Source organism: Lissotriton helveticus, chromosome 7, assembly GCF_964261635.1.
Source record: "Lissotriton helveticus chromosome 7, aLisHel1.1, whole genome shotgun sequence".
NCBI lineage: Eukaryota > Metazoa > Chordata > Amphibia > Caudata > Salamandridae > Lissotriton > Lissotriton helveticus.
Genome location: NC_136068.1, coordinates 635261407 through 635285988, shown reverse-complemented (window position 1 = coordinate 635285988; position 24582 = coordinate 635261407).

Genomic DNA, 24582 nt, shown 5'->3' with positions numbered 1-24582 from the left:
CAGCTTCTAGTGAAACTCCTGGGAGATGGAGTATTCTCCAATATGTTTACAGTGGAAAGGGCACACAGATCGCTGGCACCCAAGCCGCAGCCGGGCGCGCCTCCGCGCCCTGTCATAGCGAAACTTCTCAATTACAGGGACAGAGACACTGCACTCCGCTTGGCACGCACGAAACAGAACCTGCAATATGAGGGGTCGGCTATATCCCTGTACCCAGACTTTACAGCTAAGGTACAAGAGGAGCGGAAGCAGTTCATGCCGCACAAAAAACGTCTAAGGGAGATGGGTCTGGACTACGCGCTGTTGTATCCGGCCAAGCTGCGTGTCAACAAAGGAGGCCACTCTCATATTTTCACGGATCCCAAAGCGCTGCAACAAGCAATGAAGCGATGGTCGAAGGAAGCGAAAGAGAACTCGGACAAGAACCATGAGGACGGCGGAAGCGACAGCCGACTGGATGACCAGGATTGAATCTTTCTTGCTTGGGTCACCCCTCGGCTCGCTGGGTGGATGGCACGCGGGATCCCGGACTACTTTCGCGGTGGCCGACTCCAGGTGGGGTGATGGACCACATGATTCGCTCTCTGAAGACTGCGAGCCACACAGATAAGTGATGTGGGGGGGGGGGGAGTTGGGAGTGGGGCTGCCCTGGTTTCGCGTTCTACGCGCCTCCAATCCTGACCCCTGCAGGGGCATACTACCAGGTACATTTCCGTAGTTATCAAGGGCTCAAGGAACTGGACCTGCGACAATTTGCCGGTCAAGGTCATGGACATGTCCCACACAGGGGCGGTGTGACACTGGTTATTGTTATTTTGTAGGACGTTGCACTAAATAAGGTTCTGATGCGTGGCGGGAGCGGGTGGGAAAGCTGACATGTGTTCTGAGACATAGGTTGAGACTATGATGTTTGGCTACCTGGGCACCCGCGCGTTAAGCATTTTGGTTTGTTGGTTGACTTCAGTTGGGGTGGGTGTTCTGGGGAGTGGGGTGGGCAGAACACTGCCGGACCAGGTTGGGGTGGGTCTGCTGTGGGTGGGGGTTTGGAGAGTGTTGCTTGGGGAGTTGCTGTTTTGGGGGGGGGGAAGGGCGGGAGGGTGGGGGGGTAGGGGGCTATTTTTGGACTGTTCGCTGTACCCTCTGGATGATCTGAGTAATGTTGGTGTCATGACAGTATTGTATTATTATATGACCTTGGTTGGCTCCGATGGCTAGCGCCCGGGTGACGAACTTAGATAGTCCTCCTGATTCCTTAAGGGCGCTGACCTGGAATGTTAGGGGTCTCAATGACCATAGGAAGATGAGAAAAGTACTCCATTATCTACAGAGACACCATATCGATCTGGCGCTCATTCAGGAAACCCATTTACCGCTCACCAGCACAATGCTGCAGCACAGGGGCCTATTAGGCAATTCCATAGTAGCGGGTTTCACTACACACTCTAGGGGTGTCTTGACATGGGTGAATCCGCGCTCTAACTTAGTCCTACGACTGCTTAAGGCGGATCCGGAAGGCCGCTACCTAATATCGAGGTGCGAGGGTAAGGGCCATGACTTAATTGTAGTGAACGTGTATGGCCCGAACTATGACTCCCCTGACTTCTATTCCCGGTTGGCACTCTGTTGTAGGACATATGCTTCAGCACACATGCTCTGGGGGGGGATTTTAACCTAGTGCTGGACCCCGGGTTGGATAGGTCTTCTGGTCCCGCGCGAAAACCGGCTGCGGTGGCTGTAACCCTAAGGGCAGAGTTGTTGACATTAGATCTAGTGGATGTGTGGAGAAGCAGAAGCGCGAGCAGGGGGGGGTTTACACACTATTCTTCCTTCCATGACATACATACTAGGATCGACTACTGGTTGGCCTCTCATTCCATCACTAGCCAGATTGTAGAATGCACTGTACTCACGCGAACACTGTCGGACCACTCGCCAATTCTGTTGGTCCTTGCGACACCGAACCGCAGGATCCCCCCCCGTTCACCTGGCGCTTCCCGCCATACGTCCTATTGGATGATACCTTTAGAGGGGAACTGGCGGAGGAAATAGACCTCTTCTTTGAGAAAAACCTAGGCTCAGTGGATAACTTCCACACGGTCTGGGAGGCATTCAAGGTCTTCATTCGTGGGGTAGCCATGTCCAGACACTCGAGTGTACTGAAGGCCATACGTCGGCGACTCTGCACATTGGAGTCTCAACTGGCGGATCTGGAGTCGAAACTCTTGACTGACTCGGACCCCGCGGTGGCTGACAGGCTGCGATCCCTAATCTCAGAATTCAACGAAGAGGCGGACAGGGAGGTCTGTTATATGGGGAAGTACGCCTCAGCGAGGACTTACGGTGAGAGCAAGCGCCCGAGCTCGCTGCTGGCCAGAATATTGCGGGACAATAAACGAACCCCCAGACTGACGGAACTGGAGACCTCAGGAGGGAACACGGTCACGACAGACGGGGACATTCTCTCTACCTTTCGTGCCTACTACTCTGACTTGTACACTACCAAAACACACGATCTGGAGGCGGACATGGACGATTACCTAGAGCACATTCAACTACCATTTTTAGCGCAGTCGGATAGGGAGTTTCTCATGTCGCCCATACAGGCGGACGAACTCTCGGATGCCCTGGCTACCATGCGCACACACAGCGCTCCCGGGCTCGATGGCCTGACAGTCGGCTTCTATAAAGCCTTCAAGGACAAACTCATCCCACACCTCTTGTCCTTGTTTGACGAGATATGCGAGGAAGGCAGCATGCCCTGCACAATGAGAGAGGCCCTCTTGGTTACCATACTGAAGCCGGGTAAATCCCCTGGTGTCTGCAGTTCATACAGACCGATATCGCTCTTAAATGTCGACGCTAAACTTTATGCCAAGGTCCTCGCCACCCGACTGTCCCTGATTGCGCCGAAGGTGGTTGCTCCAGAACAGTCCGGTTTTGTGCCGGGACGAACTTGTCCTATAATATACGCACGGTGTTGGGTGCGATGCAGCATGTGCCCCAGGATGCGAAAGCTGTCGCCATCTTCCTGGACATGGAAAAGGCGTTCGATTCTGTCGAATGGCCATTCATGCTAAAGGTATTGCGCCGCATGGGGTTGGGGGAGCAGTTTTTACAAATGATTGGCGCGCTGTACTGGCGACCGTTGGCTAGGGTGCGACTAGGTGATCAGGTCTCGGACCCCTTCCCCATTAGCAGAGGCACGAGACAGGGCTGCCCCCTGTCTCCGTTGTTATACGCCCTCGTGGCTGAACCACTCGCGTGCGCGCTGTAAGAGTATCACTGGCACAGGGGGATTAGCTTTCCGTCCTACAAAATAGTCATTTCGACATATGCGGATGACACTCTACTTTATGTTCGAAATCCAGAGTGCAACCTTTCGCCAGTTCTCCGAGAGGTAGTGCGCTTTGGAGCCCTCTCGGGCCTAAAGGTTAACTGGGAGAAATCGGTGGCGTTCCCACTGACCCCGGTGACGGAGCGCTTTGACATGGAATATCCATTGCGATGGTCAGTGGACCCGGTGCGGTATCTTGGCATAATGATTCACATCGATCCGGAGGTACTTTTCAATGAAAACTATGGGGTGGCTTTCAGTAAGTGTGAGGACGACGTGGAACGATGGTGTAAGCTTCCGCTTTCCTTGATGAGCCGCGTAGCCGTCATGAAGATGGTGATTCTCCCGAGATTTTTATTCCTGTTCAATACCCTGCCCATAATTCTGTCGAAGGCTTTCTTTCGGAACCTAACGAAACTCATGACCCGTTTGGCTTGGGGGGGCAGACAGCCGCGTGTCCGTTGGAGCATTCTTACACTCCCGTGTGAATTAGGTGGCCTAGGTGCGCCTGATCTGGAGAGATATTATAGAGTGGCCCAGGCCGCACACCTGCACACATGGATTCATGGTGACGAAAACATTCCGCACGTGCGGATGGAGCGGCTTTTTGCGGAGCCGCTTCCACTCCAAGCCACGATCTGTACTCCGGTTGATCGCAGGGTGAGTGTTTTGGACTCGATAACAGCTACTAAACACGCCTGGAATGCCTTACTGCAGGCTAGAGAAGAAGTGCTGCTATACTCCCCTGCGATGGCGGTGGAGTGGTTGCAGTGGCTGGCACCTATTGGGGACAGGAACGTACTCAGAGCGATGCATGAGCTGGTGCTTGAGACCGCGAGGGATCGGTTTGAGGATGATAAGGTCAAGACATGGGACCAGGTTACCCAGGGCATTGAAGGCCCGACTTTGCTACAGCGGTTCCAGTTCCACAGACTTAGGAGTGCCATAAGAGATGTCCTGGGCCCAGATTTAGCTGAGCCACCGGACATTCCAGAACTTTCTTACGTCATAGCTGCGGTGTCCCCACGGCATTTGACGACACATTTATACAAGAGCAGTGTCTCATACAGAGTGCAGGAGCCTTCCAAGGCCCGGCAGGATTGGCAAACTGACCTCGAGATAGAAATAGATGATTCGATGTGGGCATATTGCTGTGCCAACACTAGGAAGGTGTCTCTGAATGGATGCCACAGATTGGTACACTTCAAATTCCTGCAGAGAGTTTATTACACTCCTGAACGCCTGCATCGATATGGCCTTAGACAATCCCCTGAATGCGAGCGCTGCCACACTCCGGTAGCGGACTTCCTACACATGGCGTGGGGCTGCCGCAAGATATATGAGTTCTGGGTGGGGGTTATTTCAGAATTAAGCGAGATACTTGACCATGAACTGCCTGTAGATCCGGCGTTGGCTCTGCTGGGCTATTCGAAACCCCTGCCGGTGGCGTGCAGAAGGCTGGCGGATATGGGACTTCTGTTGGCGAGACGTACGGTGGCACAGTGCTGGATGAGAGGCCCGACCCGACCAAAAAAAGATGGGCCAGGGACATGGTGTACTGCTGCACGCAGGCGGAACACTACAGCGAACTCCTCCCCCCCACCAGCAGACCTAAGAACTTCTGGGGCTTATATAACATCTTCAGGAACACTAGGGAGGACACAGTGGAAGCGCAACGGGCGGAGGAAGGGGATACCCATTAGATGTTGCACACACGCCACATTCCTAAGACCTTAGTCGAGGACGGGGATGCGTGGACTGGGGAGACACGGCGACGGCTGGGTGGAGTATTGAAGCCTGGCTGCCCTGAGGTGAGAGGCAGACATTGATAGAAAGGGGTGGCCACACAGGGATGGGCAGACGCACACCCGGATCACTCAGTGGGAGCCATGATAGAAGCGAGAGAGGTAGACACCAACACAAAGACTACAACATAGCAAATCCAATAGCAGTCGGATCAGACCACGGGTAGGATACGATGGGCGAGGGGGGGGGTTGGGAGTCCATTGGGAGTTCTCTACTTGTTTGAATGTGGGGGGGGAGGGCGGTCCACAATAGGAGGGGGAGGGGGGATAAAATACAAAATACACCTACATTTCCGGTTTCATAGCATACGACCTACATATAATACCTTCCATGAGCGTGGAGGTACCCCCAGGTGCATCGCCATAGCATCGGCAGAAGTTCATGGGTGGACGACCCACTGTAAGGAGATGTAGAGCCGCCATACCCCCGGGTTGACGGCATCGGGATGTGTACTTCGCATGCAATGTTTATGGTCTATATGCATTATTACATCATTATTGCATCGCCGGCCCGGAGGGTTATAGGCGTGAAGCTGTGTATGTCTTGGTCTATCTTAATGAAGGTGTTTAAAAAAAAAAAAAAAACACATATCAAAAATGAAAATCTCTGAACAGCAATTTTTTTACGGGGGTTTATCAAGGGGTCAGGACTAACACTACCTGACGGTCATGATGTGATTCCAGCACTCTCAGTCCAAAATACCATGGTTCGGACTGTCAAATGCTGGATTTTTAACTCATGTTTTATGGGTAAGAAGTTCAGGTCCCAACATCTACAATTTTCTCTTCAAGGAACAATATCTACAAGACTGGAGCAATTTCTCCACTTCTTTTATCTCAAGGAGCAATGTGAGTGAATCACCCTACTTTTCATATTGGGGCTACCTCTACTTTACTGTGGATTGGGAGCGTTCGCCGCGCATCTCACTCAGTCTAGAGTCTAGTTGGGTTGGGAGGTCTCGGAGCGGGCTCATCCACATATTCCTCCCTGGCTCTGGATTGGGAGCTCTTGCCACACGTCTCATTCTGTTACAGGTACCAGGGTTTGAGACTTCGGTGCAGGCTCATCCTTCCTCTTTGTGCTGTGTGCCCTGTGGTGTTTCTGATAACCTTTTTGGTATCTATTTGTGCCACTTTGAATGGACGCTCTGCTGGCTGCTTGTGTTCTACTCTGCCTACACTTTTCCTGTTTGTGAGATGAGCTGTATATTCACTTAATTTCTCCTGTGTGGTGCCTCGCTTTTGCCTTTTTGCTTGGATTTCTGGATGTATCACCTCCTCTTCTAAGTGAAATTGGTGCTCGCTTGATCTACTCACACGCATTGCTGTGTATGCTCCTTATCATCTTTTGAATTCGTACAGTTCTACATCACACACCACTGAACGAGACTCTTGTGACAGCAGCTTTTCTCATTTAAAAAAAGCAACATCACTGTTACGAGCTTTAGAGTGCGGGAAGAGCGTTTTTCAGCATGCCTTGGTATCATCATTTAAATTCGTACAATTCTACATCTCACGGCGCTGCACGAGACTCTAGTGACAGCAGTCTTTCTCATTTTAAAAAGCAACATCTCACCATCACGAGATTTGGAGCGCGGGAAGAGCGTGTTTCTGCACGTTCGTCTTCATCTTTATTCCATCTTTCTTCTGTTACGGTGGAGAAGTGTGGCTCACTGGTTAGAGGAGGCATACCCTGAAGCCGAGGTCAGACCCGGGACCAGGGTTCAATTCCCGACGCGGCAGGGTCTTGAGCCCAAATGTCCATGGACTTGATAATTCTCGCTTCAGTGCCTACCCGAATCACGGGTTCACACTCTGCAACTCTGGGCAATAGCTTGCTTAATCTCCACTACGGCCCCCCCGCGGCGGGATGCATGGCTTACACCTTGGGGATGCCCAGTATGGGTTATCTCACAGGAAAAAAGCCAGGACGGGTTCCCAAAGCAAGCGCCTTGAGACCTTGCGGTGATAAGGCGCTATATAAGAACCTTTGACATTGACATTGGATTGCGGGGAGAGTGCATACCGGTGCTGTCCCTTTCAACACGCTCTCGTCGCTGTTGCACGTTCATCACGTTACGTCCATTACGTGGCGGACATTTTGGTTAAACTACATTGTGTAGTTTAACCTGTTTTCAGGACCATGACTGTTCCGGGGGACGCGGTCACATCTGATGCTCTCCATTCAAAGTAACAAATTGGTTACAAATAGCAACATGTGTTTTTCATAATGTTTAATTATTTTATGTGTTGCTGCTTTTAACAACTCATTTTCCTTTGGAGGAGTGTATACATGTTGAATGCCAAAGCTTTATTTATTTATTCCACAGTACTTTATACTTCTTGCAAAAGATTTAGTTAAGCTACTGTATAGTACAATATACGTTCCAAAGTTATTCTACACTACTTTATACTTCTTAGGCCTAGGTAGTTTACATTCATTGCTTATATTTCTTCTAGGTTTATTATGAACTTCTATTATTGACTATAGTTTATATAAGTTATTACTCTCTGCGTTCATTTACATTGGTTTAAATTGTTAGCACAACCATGCAAAATGTTACATCCCCTGGAGACCCACCTATTAAATGGTCTAAATGGAAAAAAGTGTTAGAAAGATACGCAAAGGTGTGTGGAATGAATCTCAGTGCAGAGAGAAGAACTGCTCTTCTCTTACATTGTCTTGGTTCAGAAGGCCAAGAGGTGTTTAATCGCTTACCTGAAATAGATGATCCAAACTTAAATGAGTTTGAAATCTGCATGCTAAAACTTGACAGGAATTACTTACCAAAAGTAAGCACGATCCTAGAACGCTATCATTTTGGTCACAGAACTCAAAATGAAGGCGAGTTCGTAGAGAACTATGTTACTGCCTTAAGAATATTAGGTTGGTCATGTAAGTTTAGGCCATTATTGGAAGAAAGAATAAGGGATCAATTCATGTTGAGTTGCAGTGTTGAGAAAGTTAAAGATGATCTATGGCAGAGAGACAACCCTTCTTTAGATGAAGTTCTTACCATTACCAAGCAAATTGAACATTCACTAAAGTGTGTAGAAGTTATAACTAAGCGTGAAGCTTAGACCAATGCTGTTCATGTGATAAAAAGTTCTGCCAAAGAGAAAAATCTGAAGAAAATGCATTATGTTAAACCAGAAGTAAAACATTCTCACACTTTTCAAACCAAGTGTTACAGGTGCAGGAATTTATGGCATTTTGATAATCACAAAAAGTGCTCAGCACTTAAAGCTACTTGCTCGAATTGTAAAAAAAATTGACATTTTTCTGCAGTGTGTAATGCTAAGAGAAACAAAGGCAACGTTACTGTTATCTCTCATGAGACTGGTAGTGATGGCTGTTCTGAGTTTGACTGTGGTCAAATTGTGTCACAGGTGACAGATAATGGGACGAAAGGTCCTTTGAATGAAGTGATTGTTGAAGGAGGGAACCAGGGTACTTTTCGATTCAGGAGCTAAAATCACCATTGTCTCCAGGCAGTTTTATGTGTGCAAATAGAAAGATAAAGTAAAATTACTATGGGCCGACATCAAACCCTGTGCCTATGGTGGAGAACCCATTAAGCTTTTAGGATATTTTTGGGGTTTGATAGAGTACAAAGGGAGGTATATATCAGGTAAAATGTATGTTTCACAAAAAGGAGATAGTATCCTAATTTGGTTCCACCAGAGAGATTTGGGGGTGATTTTAGATCCAAACAATGATCCCCCGATTATTTAGATTTTTTTTCTTCATGTAAGCGAGGTTGTTATCAAGCAAGAAAATGACGACAGCTACATGCATATGCTGAGAATTGATTTTCCCACTGTAATTAGGAATGAGCTAAGATGCCTGCGTGACTACGTACTTAAGATACGACTGGTTTCTGGAGCAGTGCCTGTAGCAGGTAAAGTGCGAGGTGTGCCTCTTGCTGTGAGGGATGAAATGAAATCTGCATTAGAAAACCTTAAGGCTGAAGGCATTATAGAGGAGGTGGAAGGTACTCATTGGTTGGCTCCAGTCGTAGCAGCCATGAAGACCAATGGCAGGTTGCGCTTATGCATTGATTTGAGGGAGCTTAATAAACAGGCCATAGTTGATAAATATCCACTTCCCAAAATATCGGACATGTTTATGTTGTTACAAGAGGCCAAAGTCTTTTCTACTGTGGATCTTAAATCCGCGTATCACCAAATAATGTTAAATGAAGAATCTAAAGATCTCACCGCGTTCATAACACCATTTGGGAAGTACAGATTCATAAGGTTACACTTTGGATTGGTGTCAGCAGACTCTGCATTCCAAAGGGCTTTAGAAAAAGTTCTAAGAGGTCAGTTGGGTGCGAAAATCTATCAAGACGATGTCCTAATTTATGGGAGAGATGAGCAAGAACATGACAAGAGGTTTAGACAAGTACTGGAGAGATTTTATCAACATAATCTCACAATTAGATTACATAAATGTAAGTTTAAGAAAGCCTCTATCGATTACTTAGGTCATACTATTTCTGGCGAAGGCGTAGAACCCAAGTGTGATTTGGTAGATGCCATACAAAAGTTAGCGTCTCCCACCAATAGGGAGGAGCTCATGAAGATCCTCGGGATGGCTGAATATTACAGCAAATTTGTAAGGGGCTGTGCTGGCAAGTGGGTCAATATGAGAATGCTTTTGTGCAAGGGAGTGGACTTGATGTGGCCTGACAAATGTGAGTCTGAGTTCAAAGAAATCAAGGAAATGCTTAAAAGCACACCTAAGTTGAGGACCTTTGACCCCTCCAAGAAATCAGTTCTTATCACTGATGTTAGTATGAAAGGATTAGGTGCAGTTTTGCAACAAGAAGATGGCAATACTGAAGATGTCATACTGTTTCTTTCACGCAGTCTTCGAGGAGCGGAGTTACGCTACTCGGTTATTGAAAGGGAAGCCCTTGCCGTGCACTGGGCCGTGAAGAAACTCAAAAATGTATTGTGGGGAACTAAGTTTATTGCATGTTCATACCATAAACCCCATGTGAAGTTTTTAAAAAGAAAAGCATAGATGCTATTTCAAGCAGAATCTCCAAATGGGTTGTTGCACTTCAGGGCTATGATTTTCAAGTGAGATATCTGCCTGGAGCCAAAAATACGATAGCACATACCCTTTTGAGATTGGTACCACGTGAAGATGATAAATTTAATATTGAAGAAGATGAACTTAATTAATGGGTGTGTAATGTGGAGAGTGACGGTGTGAAAGAAAGCAGATGGCGCGAAGAGTGTGCCTCGGACAAAGAGTTACAAGAACTATTGTTGTTACTTAAGGAAGATTGGAAAAGAAAAATTAAGGGCGATTGTGAAAAGTATTGGAATGTCAGACATGGGCTTTCAGTGAGTAATGGGTTAGTATTTAGAGGAACTAGGCTTGTTCCTCCCAAGATGCTTCATCAAGAGTTGTTGGTCTTGGCTCATCAAGGGCATCAAGGCATGTCAAAAACAAAAGAAAGGCTTAAACTAAATTACTGGTGGCCCGGAATGGATCCGCATGTTGAGCATGTAGTCAGAGAATGCGTACCTTGTACCTTGAGTAAGAAGTGCCTTAAGAGCAGAGTACAACCCATGGTCGTCAGAGAGCGCCCCAAAAGACCATGGAAAGAGATAGCACTTGATATTTTGGGCCCCATACAAGGCAATGGAGGTGATGTTTATATATTTGTGCTCAATTATATGTATTCCAGGTGGCCAGAAATTAAGCTCACTAGGGGTATTGATACAAAACATGTCATCCTGTTTCTCAAAGAAGTGTTTGGTAGGGAAGGACTGCCTGTAATCTTATTAACTGATAATGGAGTCCAGTTTGTCTCCAATGAAATGGAATACTTTTTAAGGAGTTGCTCCATCAAACATAAAAGGTGGTCCTTATATAATCCCGAGACAAATGGCATGGTGGAGCGCTTCAATCGAGTTCTAAAAGAAACTATTGTCATGGCCAAACAGAGTAACCTGGACTGAAAAGAGGAGTTGAATAAAAAAGTAGACATTTACACGGTTTTCCCGCATGCTGTCACTGGGAAAACTCCTTTTAAATTGTTTAAGGGGAGGCACCCGAATATGTTCATTGCCCCTCATTGGGTCCACAAGGCTGCATCAGAAAGAGGGACATGGGTTTCCGATGGCAAATGGAGGGCCAACGAGGCTGGAAAAATTGATGCTCGAAAGCAAACTTATGATTCAATGAAATCTGTGAAAGTTACTCCTGTGAAAGTAGGTGATTGTGTTATGATTAGGGCTCCTTTTGAGAGAAAGGCATCAAAGTTGTTTCAGAAACCACAAAAAGTGATAAAAGCTTTAACCAGTGCCATAAAGACTTAAGACTCTCGCATTTGGAACCTCAATAGAGTTGCTGTTATAAGGAACAATGCTTTGAGTCATAGTGCAAGCAATGCTCATTTCTCAGACTCTGCCTCGCCATCTTCAACAACATTGGCTAAAGGCAATGAAAGTAAGTTTGTGAGTCCACCAAGAGGAAGAAGAATAACAAAACAACCCTCAAAATTAAAAGACTATGTTATGGAGCAATTTGTGTTATGATAATTCTTATAATTCTTAATAGTGTCCCCCGCATTTTGTTTTTTTTGGTTGTTTTTTTTCTTTTGTTATGAAGAGGGAAGGTGTGTAGCATTGTGCTTAATAGTATTGTACCTTGCCTATGTTCTCCCATTAGCATGCCATACGCTGTATCTCTTTGAGTAGCTTCATTGTGATGGAACCCCATGCTCTGACTTTTTTATTAGTTTTGGTCAGTTCACCTGACGCAGCCTGCTGGAGGGATGGGACCTTTACTGTTGGAATAAACCTACTTCTGCTTCAACCCTGAAACCTCCTTTATTGATTATTTACTTGATTTTACACCCAGATTAGGCACAGAGGATCTGGTATAACCATCGAATGGTACATATCATTTGGCCACCTCTTCCTTTCCCACTCTGGAATGCGCTGCTCACATTGCAGGATGGTCAGGCCCTCACCTCAGTCCTCAAATGCAGCAGCTGTATCTGTGGAGATTGAGCAGGACCAGCTATAGTCATTTGGCCTTCCTGATGAAGTTGCAGGTGTTATCTTGGCAGCCAGGAAAACTGCTTCTAACTACATCTAAGTGGGCTGCAGCAATAAATTTGTTCAGTGGTATGCGTGGATTCTGGGGGGTGGGAACTGCGGGCAATCATTGATAATGTTTTGAGGATCCCCTGCCAGGGTCCGCAATGTGTGTGGTTGTTTTATATCCATACCACAGCTAATAAAAGTCTTGTTACAAAAAAATGTTCAGTGATGCCAGTTGCACTCTCTTTAAATCTCACCTTTCCGTCCCCTTGTGATTTGTTTTGTCCCTTGCTCAACAGAGTGTGGCAGTGGTTCAAGTTAAGGACTACTTCCCATCCTATATCTATACTTGCGTCTTACTGTACAAACTTCAATGTTCAGATCACCGCTAATGGTGTATTTTCAAAAGCGTTTCCTTTACTTATTTCCTACTATACTGTTTATAGTTCTTCAGTGGGATTTGAATATTGAATTCACTTTATAAATGGCATCACCCTTGAGCCAATGTATAGTTGCTTGCTTTGAGGTCTTACCTTGAAGACAGTATTATTGATAGAAATACCTTCACTTGTTGGCTAGGAGAACTGTAGACCCACTCAGTTCATCCAACCTTCATAGTTTTCTGCTGGGTTAAGCTGGTCCTTCACACCTGCCCATCCTTCTTATCCAAGTTTTTATTTGCATTTCATGTGTGCCTTCTATTAAACTTCCATCTTTCTTTCCTCCTACAGAAGTGAAGGAATGACTGCATAGTTTGGACCCCAGACTTGCAGAGTCATATTACTTCAACCAAACATGACAGAACAGAGTGGATGATTAGCTCTTTTTGGGTTTCGCCAGAGCTAAGAAGGCCAAAGCTGTAACCAAGAGCATTATTTTGTCTTGGGTTGTCCTTAGTATCAAGATATATTATGACCTGGCCAAGAAGAATTCTCCAGAGGGCATCTTGACCCATTTCACGAGGGCCATGGCTGCCTCCATGGCCCTCTCCGTTAATGTTCCGGTTGCAGTCATCTACTGGTCGATTACATAATTCATCCTTGCATATTTTTACAAAGCACTCCTGTCTCATGTCTCAGGCACCCAGTTATTGTTACTTTGCTCTAACTGTACAGCATGACTTCCTTGGTTAACCAGCACTACTCAATATCCCTACCCGGGGATTCATTGTTTTGGGACTCTTTTAAAAGGAGAGGAAGCTCTGGAAAGATGTATCCATCAGAAGAAAAAGTTACTTACTTTCAGTAGTATTTCTTGTGGATACATAATCTTCCTGCACATTGCTCATAGCTATACCTCCTTCCTAGTGATTTAGTGAAAAGGCCCAATGTATAAAAACGTGTTATGTGCTGTAAATGTGACTTGTTACTCTCTCACTTCCTCTCAGCGTGCCCCAATGGGGTGCAGAAAAACTTTCAGCAACTGACGCCAGTGCACCAGTTGGTGCATAATATACTCTGGTGTCGTCCTTTTTGGAGGTGGAGTCACAGCTGAAGCTGTATGGCGCCACCTGGTGGTGCAGGAGCGATGTTGCCGGGGAACAGTTTTCTGGAGTGTTGTGAAACCTGAAATGTTCATATGGTGGAAAATCTATGGGAAGATTACATATCCACCAGAAACATTATTATCAAAGGTAACCTTTTGCTCAGTGCAATATTTTGGTAAATCCATGCTGCAAAGAATGACAGATACAACATGAATCCTGACGTATCTGTAGGCGCAAAGGTCACACATTGCTGGAGTTGTGTCTCAAGCATGATGCAACTCCAGCAATGCATGGGGTAGGCCTGTGCCTATGGCCTATGGCACTGGGTCACTTTTACGCCTCCACCAGTACCACACGGCTACTGTTGTAGGCATACACCTCTTTTTGACCTGATCTGCTCTCTTGTGTGTTATGTCACTATTACGCCTGCCATGAGGCAGGCATAAGGTTTTGACGCAGCTGCGGCCTAGATGTGTCGCAGTGAAACCTCATAGTTTTCACTGTGACCCTTCTACCGCCCTTTTTTATGTGGGAACGCCCACATTGCACACATTATACCTGACACAGCTATAATGTGGCGCAGGGCTTTAGAAGGTGATGTATCTGCCTAGATGTGTCACCTTGTAAACGTGGCACATTGTTTACGCTGCCACTGCATCACGAAAAGTGACGCAACGGTGGCGCAACGGTGGCGCAAAAGTGTTGCAAGGCCTTCATAAATAATGCCCCCTGTTTCTTCCGTCAGTCACGTAAAATGCAGGGATTGACTTCCATGATATTTCTCATTATGGTTGATACAATTTCATGCTTTTTCTCACTCCACGTACTGGAATGGGGCATGTTTTCATTGTGTGTTTCACTTTGACAGGCTTAGGAAGAACCTGTCACCTTTTCCATGCATGTCCTTTAAGATTGACTTCAAACAGTGCTTTGCATGATGCAGACAGTACTCTATGACTGACCCACACAAGGCTTGCAAACCATATGACCTGGAATCAGGCGAGTTCTTGTGTTTTCTGTGTAAGTCATCACAGGATGCTGAAAAACCATCTTTTGCCGATTTGAGAAAAGGGACCAAAAGGAGATCCTGGATTCATGGTAGGAAGGAAGCCATTGTACCCAGGTATTAGAAATTCAGAACCAGGCGCAGTCAAAATGTTGGTGGCTCCTGTCAGATTAAGTACGAAAAGTGCCTCCCCCTTCCCAGATCCTTCTACTTGTTTCTGGAGGAAATACCTACAGACACACCCAAAAATACACACACGCACACACTTGCAAATACCTGTTGAGGAAAAGCACCAATGCGGAAAGCCTCACACATGGGGTATCTAACATCCTGTTGGCATCTCAATGGGTACAAAGAGGGGTATTTCTGGCCCAGAAATCAACCAAAAAGACTCAATGCATCCTGTGGTTAAATGATAAGTCCATGGAGACAAATCACTCAAAGAGGTTGATTGAACTTTGGCAAGGTCCCTCCAGGGTCATTATAATGGTAGATTAGAAACTGGGGGTACATGCTATATGTGATTCACTGATGCTTATGCTAAAAAAAAACACGTCCTACCAGTGACCTTCTGGTGGTGCATTAAATGGGTAGAAAGCAAGACTTTTAGAACAACATCTGCATAATCCTTGTCTACAAAGCTTCCACTAGAGAATTCTTCTTCTGGAAAAAATTAATTCTGTCCATCGGAGGATAAAAACACCAAAGGGATTAGGGAGACAGAAAGAGGAAATTAGTACAAGGATATGTCCCAATCTATTCAGAAACAAGAGCTAAGACATTAGCTTTAGTGCATCATGCAAAATGTTCCCTTTATAGTACCCGCAGATAATTATTCTGCATTTCAAGGTGACAAATAATGTATTCTTGAAATTCTTAGAAGCTGATTTAAGTTCACCTTTTTTTGTGGAACAATCCTTTGGCAAGAAAGGACTCTCAACCTCCACGTAAAGTTTTCTACAAGTACCACCGGTGTTACAAAAAAACATTCTGGTACCCAGAAATGTCTGTGGTATAATATGAACCGCACCTTCTGTCCTTTTTTATTTTTTTTATTTGAATCTTTTTAGTGTAATTGAACAAACATATGACAGCGGTATTCAGCATAATTGACAAAATGTAATAAAGTACATTAAATTACAAGTGTCAGGACAATCAAGTTACATTTTGTGTCTACAACTGTATCTTCCTGTCTTCCGAGTCCAATGGGAAATATATATTACCACATCCTTAATCTTCTATCGCCCGGGGTGTTTCACTAACAGGCAAACAGAGCATACCCCTACTCTGGTTCCAGCTCCCCCAAATCTTGGTCCATTTGTTCGGACAACCCCTACTTTCATACACCGTCCTCTCTGCCTGCATACACCAATCCTTTTCTTTTTCCCATTCACTAAGGGGAGGTCCTGACGTTGTCCTCCATTTTTTTGCTATGTTGCGTTTTGCCACCATAAGGCCCAGTGTGACCCATAGTTTCTCACCTGATGTCAGGCCAGTTGTTTCCAAAATGTTCTTTAGGCACCAGTTAGGAGAGGTACTGATGTCTTTTCCACTTGTCATACAAGTTACGACTGCTCCCCAGTAGTCATGAATAACCATATATGGAAGAAGGAGCCTTCTTGGCCACAACCTCTGGGACGTTATGTTAAATCTAGCCTGCCCATCTTGACCAATATCAAGCTTGTGTAGTATGTTCTTTGTAATATTTTCAGCTGGACTAGTCTGAAACGTGACCGTATAGCCACCTCTCTAGTAGACGCCAGGGCCTCCATCCACTGATCATCGTCTATTTGTCCGAGGTTGTCCTTTTGTTGCCTAAAGCACGGCCTCCAGTTACAGGGATTTTGAGACATCTCCAATGACTTCTTCAGAATAGGAACAGCCTTCATCAGCTCAGGTTCATCAGCTGCATTGGTAACAAATATCACAGAAATAGTCATGCAGTCAATATTCTCAGTCCAATTTACTTGATGGCCTAGCTTTTCAATTCAAGGATAGATTTTAGTACCTTGTTAGAGTTCCTCGATGACCAAAACATGCTACAGTAACAGGAAGACTTTCCTGTTAAGACAAACCAGTTTATCCTTCACCATTAAAGAAGCCAAAGGTGGATATGGAAATGTGTTCTCCAGGTCAACACTAAACAGAAACCTTTCTGTTTTGTTAAACATTTTCATTCTGCCTTGGTTAAAGTAATGAAAGCATTACAATTGCTTCTCTCCCCTAAGCCTTTAGCCTGTGGTTTCTGTTGTAAACTGAATTCTTCTGTATCAGAGCATCCATTGCCATTTGTTCTCTCCATGCAGAACCGTGTACATTCAAATCTATTGATTGAAATTACCAAATATTCAAAGAAGATTCTTTATCATTAGCCTTCTGACACCATTGCAGTAGTTACTGCACCCCCAGGAAAAGTAAAACGTCTCACTCGTCATTCTTCAGTCCTCAGCAGAGAGACACAGCATGGGAGAAGTATACCAAAACTCCTGCCTTGTGCCTATAAAAGGAATTCAGCCCCTGTTATGGCTGCATATACTTTACACCGCGTGCAGAAATGTGAAAACAGCTGCTGATGGCTTACCTCTTGTGTATGTATATATGGATATGGTATTTCTAGAGCACAAACCTAACCAAAGGACGGCGGACCGTTGTACATTTTCAAGGACAAACATAAAGAACACGGGGGCAGATGTATCAAGATTCCATTTTGCAATTTCTAAATAGCGATTTTTAAGGAATCGCTATTTAGAAATCGCAAAATGGAATGTATGTAGAAAATCGCTATTTTTTTGCGATTTCTTAGTCTTCCTTATTTGCGAATTCGCATTTTGCGAATTCGCAATTAAGGAATAATTTTCCATGCATTCCTGTGGGCCAGGAGGCCCATAGGAATGATTGTGAAATAATTCTCAATTTGCGATTCGCAATTTGCTAATCACAAATTGAGAATAATTTCAAGGGTGCAGGGGTGTCTCAAGGACACCCTGCTGCACCCCTGAAATGTACATGTGTGTGCATATGGCACACATATATGCCCTTTGGGCATGTGTGTGCGTCACATGCCACCTTAAAAAATGTCAAATTGTGCATTATTTAAAGAATTCGCAAATTACCATCAACTACAAGTTGGTGGTAATTTGCGATTTCTTAACCAAAATTCGCATTTCAAAAATGCTAAATACATAGCATTTAAGGAATCGCAAACTTGCGATTCCGTAAATGCTATGGCAAAATAAGGAATCGCAAATTTTTGTTATTCCTTAATTTGCGAATTTTTGATGCATGCCCAAACATGCAAATAGACCGTTTGCGATTCGCAAAAGGCTTGATACATCTAGGCCACGGTTCTTACCTTCGGTAATGCTCTTTGTGGTGGATATTCTAATTAACCACAGGTTCCTCACTTTGTGAATACCCCCAGATGCCAGACTGCAATAAGCACATTTTTTCAGCAATTCCCTTGTGAGTCAATAGGAGGCATCATGCAAATCTGTGCAGACTCCATCCTGACCCAGGATATGCCACCAAAACCACATATAATTGCCAAATCTGGATACTGATGTCACTTTGTTTTTCTGAACCTTGTCAGCGCTGTCAGACACGAAGCTAAAGGCTGATGAGAGAAGGTAGTGTACAGAGGTCTAAATGAGTTTGTTGAGTAAATATCAACAATTATAAGTTGTAGAAATGAGTTTATTCTCATAAATGAAGCACTCCCCGTATACAGCTCCGGTCTCTGAGTCGATCACCAGTAACTGACCAGAATACAGTTAGAGTATACATTACTAAAGCTGCTAACTGAGAGTGGTCTCGAGTGATGCACAATTGAATAATAATATCACTCGAGACCAAATTGAATGAAAACAATAGCACGAGTCGGTGCGAGTCCATGTGATGAATGCTCGAGGGAAACCTCGCATCAAGCATGTACTCGCGCTGACTCGCGCACAACACAACACACCTTCCTCCCTTATGAGAGAAAAAAAAAACCACAGTGAATTACATTTTTTTGATAATGAAAGCAACAAAATCAGCTAACCACTTCGGTTTCTTAGTGACTCTTTTGGGTTGGGAAACACTGCTATCATTACAGGTTGTCACAGTAGGTGCAGTATCCTGGTTGGTAATACAATTATTTGAACAGCTAGGTAAAACATCTGCAGTGCAAGAATCTTTATCCAAAAAGGAAAAATCAGAATGTTCAGGAATAACTTCTTTACTGTAAACATCCTTGTCAGCTTTGAGGACAGCAATCCTACTTAGATTCCAAATCTTATTATTGGATAATCTCACAGAGTTTTTTAAAACTTCTGAAACTTCAAAAGGACCTATAAATGAACTCTCACCTTTTTTTACTTTCCATGGTTTCTTGACCTTTACCATCATGCCCACTTCTATCTTGGGATCTTTTTTAGAACCACGTTTCTCATCAAAGTATTTTTTGTTTGAGCAATGAGTGCGAATAAGGTTTTCCTTGACTATACTCAAATCTACATGGGAAGGAGTGGATTTCATCAACCATGAGGGATTCACCTTTGTTCTTGGAACTCTTCCTCTCATGATCTCAAAAGGAGAATATCCCGTCATTGAGTTGGTGGTTGTCCTGTACATCCATACTTTTTTAAAAATTTCTATTTCCCATGTTTTGTCATCATTACTAGTGATCTGTATGGCTCCTTTTAGAACTCTATTGAATCTCTCTATAATTCCATTCCCACTGGGATTATATAAAGAAGTAGTAGAGTGAACAATGCCAAGTCTTGAAAAGTAATCATTAGCTTTTTTGGAGTTAAATTGTACACCATTGTCTGATATTATCTTTGCTGGTAACCCTTCTTCAATAAAAACTTTATCTAGGAAACACAAAACCGAATCAGTATCTATCTTTTGGACAATTTTGATAATGGGCCATTTTGAGAAAATGTCAATGGCTGCTATAACATACTTGGATTCGTAGCCAATGGGACCCATAATGTCTATAGCTATGGTTTCCCAAGGATTATTTGGAATACTATGTGTACCCATATTGGGTTTCAAAGTAACTAAGGACTTATCAGAATTGGCACATACTATACAATTTCTGACCATCTTTTCAATGAACATGTCCATCCCTGGCCACCAAAATAAATGTTTAACCTGTTGCTTGGTTCTAACTATGCCACTATGACCTTCATGACTCTGTGAAACTATAATTTTCCTCACACCCTCTGGTGGTACAATGCGCTCACCTCTTTTAATGATGTTCTCACAATATGAAAGTTCTGACCTTACTTCCCAGAAGCTTTTCAATTCTGGACTCAAATACTTCTTTTCAGGCCAATTACTAATTATGTAACTTGCAACATTTTTTAAAATTTCATCACTCTCAAATTTCTCTTTCCACAAAGTCTGATCAATAGAAATGGGACCCTCATCATGTATCATGGCAATCTGGAAATTGTCCCATTCATTATGTAAATCCTCTTGAATTGGTAAGGGCATCCTAGACAAAAAATCTGCAGAAACATTCTCTCTTCCCGGTAAGTATTGTATATTATAAATAAAATCTTGCAAACGCATGGACATGCGTGCAATTCGGGCTGAAGCTCGTAACATGCCTTCTGTAGTAAGTAGTCGTACTAACGGTTTATGATCACTCCTAAGAGTGCATTCTTTACCCCATACAAACACTCTGAAGTGTTCTAGAGCCCAAATGCATGCTAACGTCTCCCTTTCTATTGTGGAATATTTTTCTTCAGCAGGAGTAAGTGCCCTTGAAGCATGTGCAATGATCACTTCTTTTCCCTCCTTATTCTTTTGCGAAAACACAGCACCTAGTCCTTTTGCGCTAGCATCAGTAGTAATAATGTTTTCCAGAGAAGGATCAAAACAAGCTAATGCACTTGCAGAGCAAATAGCATTCTTCACATCACTGAACTCTTTCTCGCATTCATTAGTCCATTCAAAAACAACCTTATTTTTAATTAGCTGCCTGATATTATATGTTCTGCACGAAAAGTCAGGCACATATCTAGCGTAGAACTCAACTAACCCTAAAAAGGATCTTACATCATCTTTAGATAAAGGGTGAGGAGCTGATTTAATCGCTTCTAAAAGTGAAGGTTTAGGCTTGATACCCTCTGCACACAATTCATGGCCTAAGTAATTTACGGAATGTACACCAAATTTGCATTTCTCATGCTTAATGGTAAGGCCATGTGCATTAAGTGCATTTAAAACTTCCTCTAAAGCCATGATATGTTTGTCTTTATCATCATTGAATACCAAAATGTCATCTTGAAAGCAAATGGCATTTTTACAATCTTTCAGAATGTCTTGCATGACCCTCTGGAAAATTGCTGCTGCGGACGCCAGTCCAAAAGGCATCCTGTTGAATCTGAAGCACCCAAAAGGTGTGGTAAATGCTGTCAAATCTTTACTCATTTCATTCAACTCTATCTGGTGATACGCAGCAGATAGGTCGATTGTTGAGAAAATATTAGACCCCCCAACTACAGATAACATTTCAGAAATACGGGGAAGGGGAAATTGATCTACAACAATATTATTGTTAAGATGGCGAAGGTCAATGCATAATCTCACCTTGCCATTAGTCCGCCTGGCAACCACTATGGGTGAAACCCATTCAGAGGACTCTATTCTATCTATTATGCCTCCTTCTACTAAAGCATTTAATTCACTCTTGACCTCCTCTCTGACAGCAAAGGGAATATTACGAGCTTTATGTATTTTAGGGCAAGCATTATCTTTTAAACGGATTTCATGTTTAAAGCTGGTTAACTTTCCAATGCCTTTAGAAAAAACATTAGGAAATTTACTTAGCATCAAAGAAGAAATGCCATTTTGTTCATCAATCAACATCACTGGAGTAGGACTATTAGGATCCAGTACAATGTCAAGTTTGCCACAGTCAAACCAACTTAGAACTGAGGGACCCTTTTTCGAAACATACAGCTTAGCAATGCATTTTCTGTTCTTAAATCTAAAAACTAAAGTCCTGAATCCTAAAATATCTATCCTTCCACCAGAATATCCTTCAGGACTAATGTCACTTTCTTCTAAGTGACTGCAAAGTCTAGGTACAAACAATTTTTTCCAGACAGATTCGCATACTATGGAATAAGGTGAACCAGAATCTGCATACATGCTAATTTTTACACCTCCAATAACCATGTCACATAATGGCTTTTTTTTGATGGAATGGTCATTTACATTTAAAACTGTAGAGTCTTTTATGTTTAAAACGAATAAACATTCATTGGAGTCATCTGTGAATCCATCCTCATCACTATTTTCATTCAACTCAATGCATTTGACTTTTTGATTAGCATTACTCCTTCTGCAGGCAGAAGTAAAATGTCCTTTCAAACCACAATTTGAACACTTCTGTTTCAAACCAGGGCAAGTTTTGTCATTAGCTAAATGTGATTTGCTGTTGCACCTAAAGCATTTGAGATTACCTCTTGAGGCTTCAGGATTTATTTTAGAAGGGAATACTTGTTTCTTCCTGAAAGTATCTCTATTTTTACCCTCATATTTTTGATTAATTTTTGCAACAACATTCTTACTAACTGAAGCATCATTCCCTTTAACCTGTAATGCGCTTCTACAAGAAAGTTCAGCCTTTCTAACAATTGACAAAACAAAATCTAAGTTTTCATCACCATTAATCCAAAGTCTTTCCTGTATGGTATCATTTTTAGAGTGCATGACTACTTGATCTCTTATAAAATCTTCTTGTAAGTTTCCAAATTTGCAATCTAGAGCTAAAGTTTTCAGAGATGAAACAAAATTATCTACAGTTTCCTCACATAACTGTTTTCTCTGAAAAAACTTAAACCTAGTAATTCCTATGCATACTTTGGGAGAACAATACTTATCAAAATCATAAACAGCTTTGTCAAATACATTCATGTCACCACTAGCTTGTGAAGTAGGGAGTTGATTGAAGGCTTTCAATCCTTCAGGACCCAAACTGTGTAAAAAAATGCCCTTTTTTTCTGGTGCTTTCATTTTTCCATTTGCATCTAAAGTCTCAATATAATTCAAGAAGTAAGCCTTCCATTCAATCCAGGGCATACAAGGGGAACTACCAGCTGACCAATAGCTTTGTGGAGGCGAAAGTGTATAGCCTTGAGCACTCATAGTAATTGAATTAAGTAAATAAGCAGGATACTTTACACTGTATACTGATATTAAAGAGGATAACACAAAAATTAGTCTTAGGAAAATACTGAAATACTTGAGTGTTGCAGAAAAACAAAACAGTCAAGAAAAGATTTCCTGTCGTTTTTTATCACCATCCATTTTTCTGATGAATATCATCCGTTTTTCTGCTTTTCAATTTTTCAAATACCATTCGTTTCTCTGTTCATGAAGTGTTTACTTCGTTATTTAAATAAATCTCTTCGTTTTATAATAGAAAGAGGAAAGAAACGAAGTCACCTTGTCAGTTTCATCCAGAGTAGTAAACCAATGGAAAGCGGCTTCACTAATTTTCTTGTGAAATGTTGTAATTGGTTCTGCTTAATCCAATCAGTGAAAGCGCACTAAATGTAGGAGTTAGTTCCTCTTCATCGTCAGCCAATGCGTGTATGGGAAGGATTAGCTAGCGCGATCAAGAAATGAAAACGCGCACCTTCACACGCGAGTGAAATAAAATCGGCTTTTCAGCTGGAAAGTCAATTTCCAAATCATCCGGGAATTCAGTTCCTCAGAAGACTGTGCATCGCTTTCATGTAAGTTGGAGCGTAATAGAAAGCGTTTAAATGCTTTAATAATTTTCAAAGAAATACGTAAATGAGTATTTAAATGGACAGGAAGTGCTTCTTTCAGGAACAGGTTCGGTGCTCCGTCCTTCGTCGCCAAGTTTGTTGAGTAAATATCAACAATTATAAGTTGTAGAAATGAGTTTATTCTCATAAATGAAGCACTCCCCGTATACAGCTCCGGTCTCTGAGTCGATCACCAGTAACTGACCAGAATACAGTTAGAGTATACATTACTAAAGCTGCTAACTGAGAGTGGTCTCGAGTGATGCACAATTGAATAATAATATCACTCGAGACCAAATTGAATGAAAACAATAGCACGAGTCGGCGCGAGTCCATGTGATGAATGCTCGAGGGAAACCTCGCATCAAGCATGTACTCGCGCTGACTCGCGCACAACACAACACTGACCTTTTTAAAGATTAGGAACAGAGTCCATTCCACAGAATGAGAAGATGACAGGGTTGGTGAGGAATTTGAGGTTAGAACAAGTACCCACCAGAAAGAGCGTTACTGAAGGAAAGTAATTTGTCCTTTTGATAGATACTTCTAGCGGTTCATTTCTCACCTTATGAATGGATACCAAGACCGCACCTCCGAAGGTGGTAGATCGGTAGAATGGGTCAGACCAAACAGTCTTGCAGGACTGAATGGGTAAAGTATCCCTCTTGACCAACTTGGCTATCAAGGCAGTAAAGCGTTGTGAGCATGTGAACTAAAAGCCCAAGTTGCAGCCTGACAACTATCTAAGACAGGCATTTTGCGTGCCACCACAGTGGTAGCAGTCTTGGCCGTGGTGGAATGGGCCGTCAAACCTTCTGCGGGCTGCTTCTTAGTCAGTGTGCAGCAGATTTTGATGCAGAGGACTAGCCACCTTGAAACTGTTGTCCAATGGAGTCTTTCTTCCTCTTTAAAAGGAATAGGTGGCAAAGAATGCAAAATGAGGCATCACAACTTAGAGGAGGAATGCCGTCTTAGTCTATAGCATTAGTTTGTATGGAAAACAAATTGGTATATGGTTCCTGGGTAGACAGCACTTGCAACTCACTTACACCACAAGCTGAAGTTATGAGAAAGACTGTTTTCAGAGACAAAAGGGGCCGAGAACA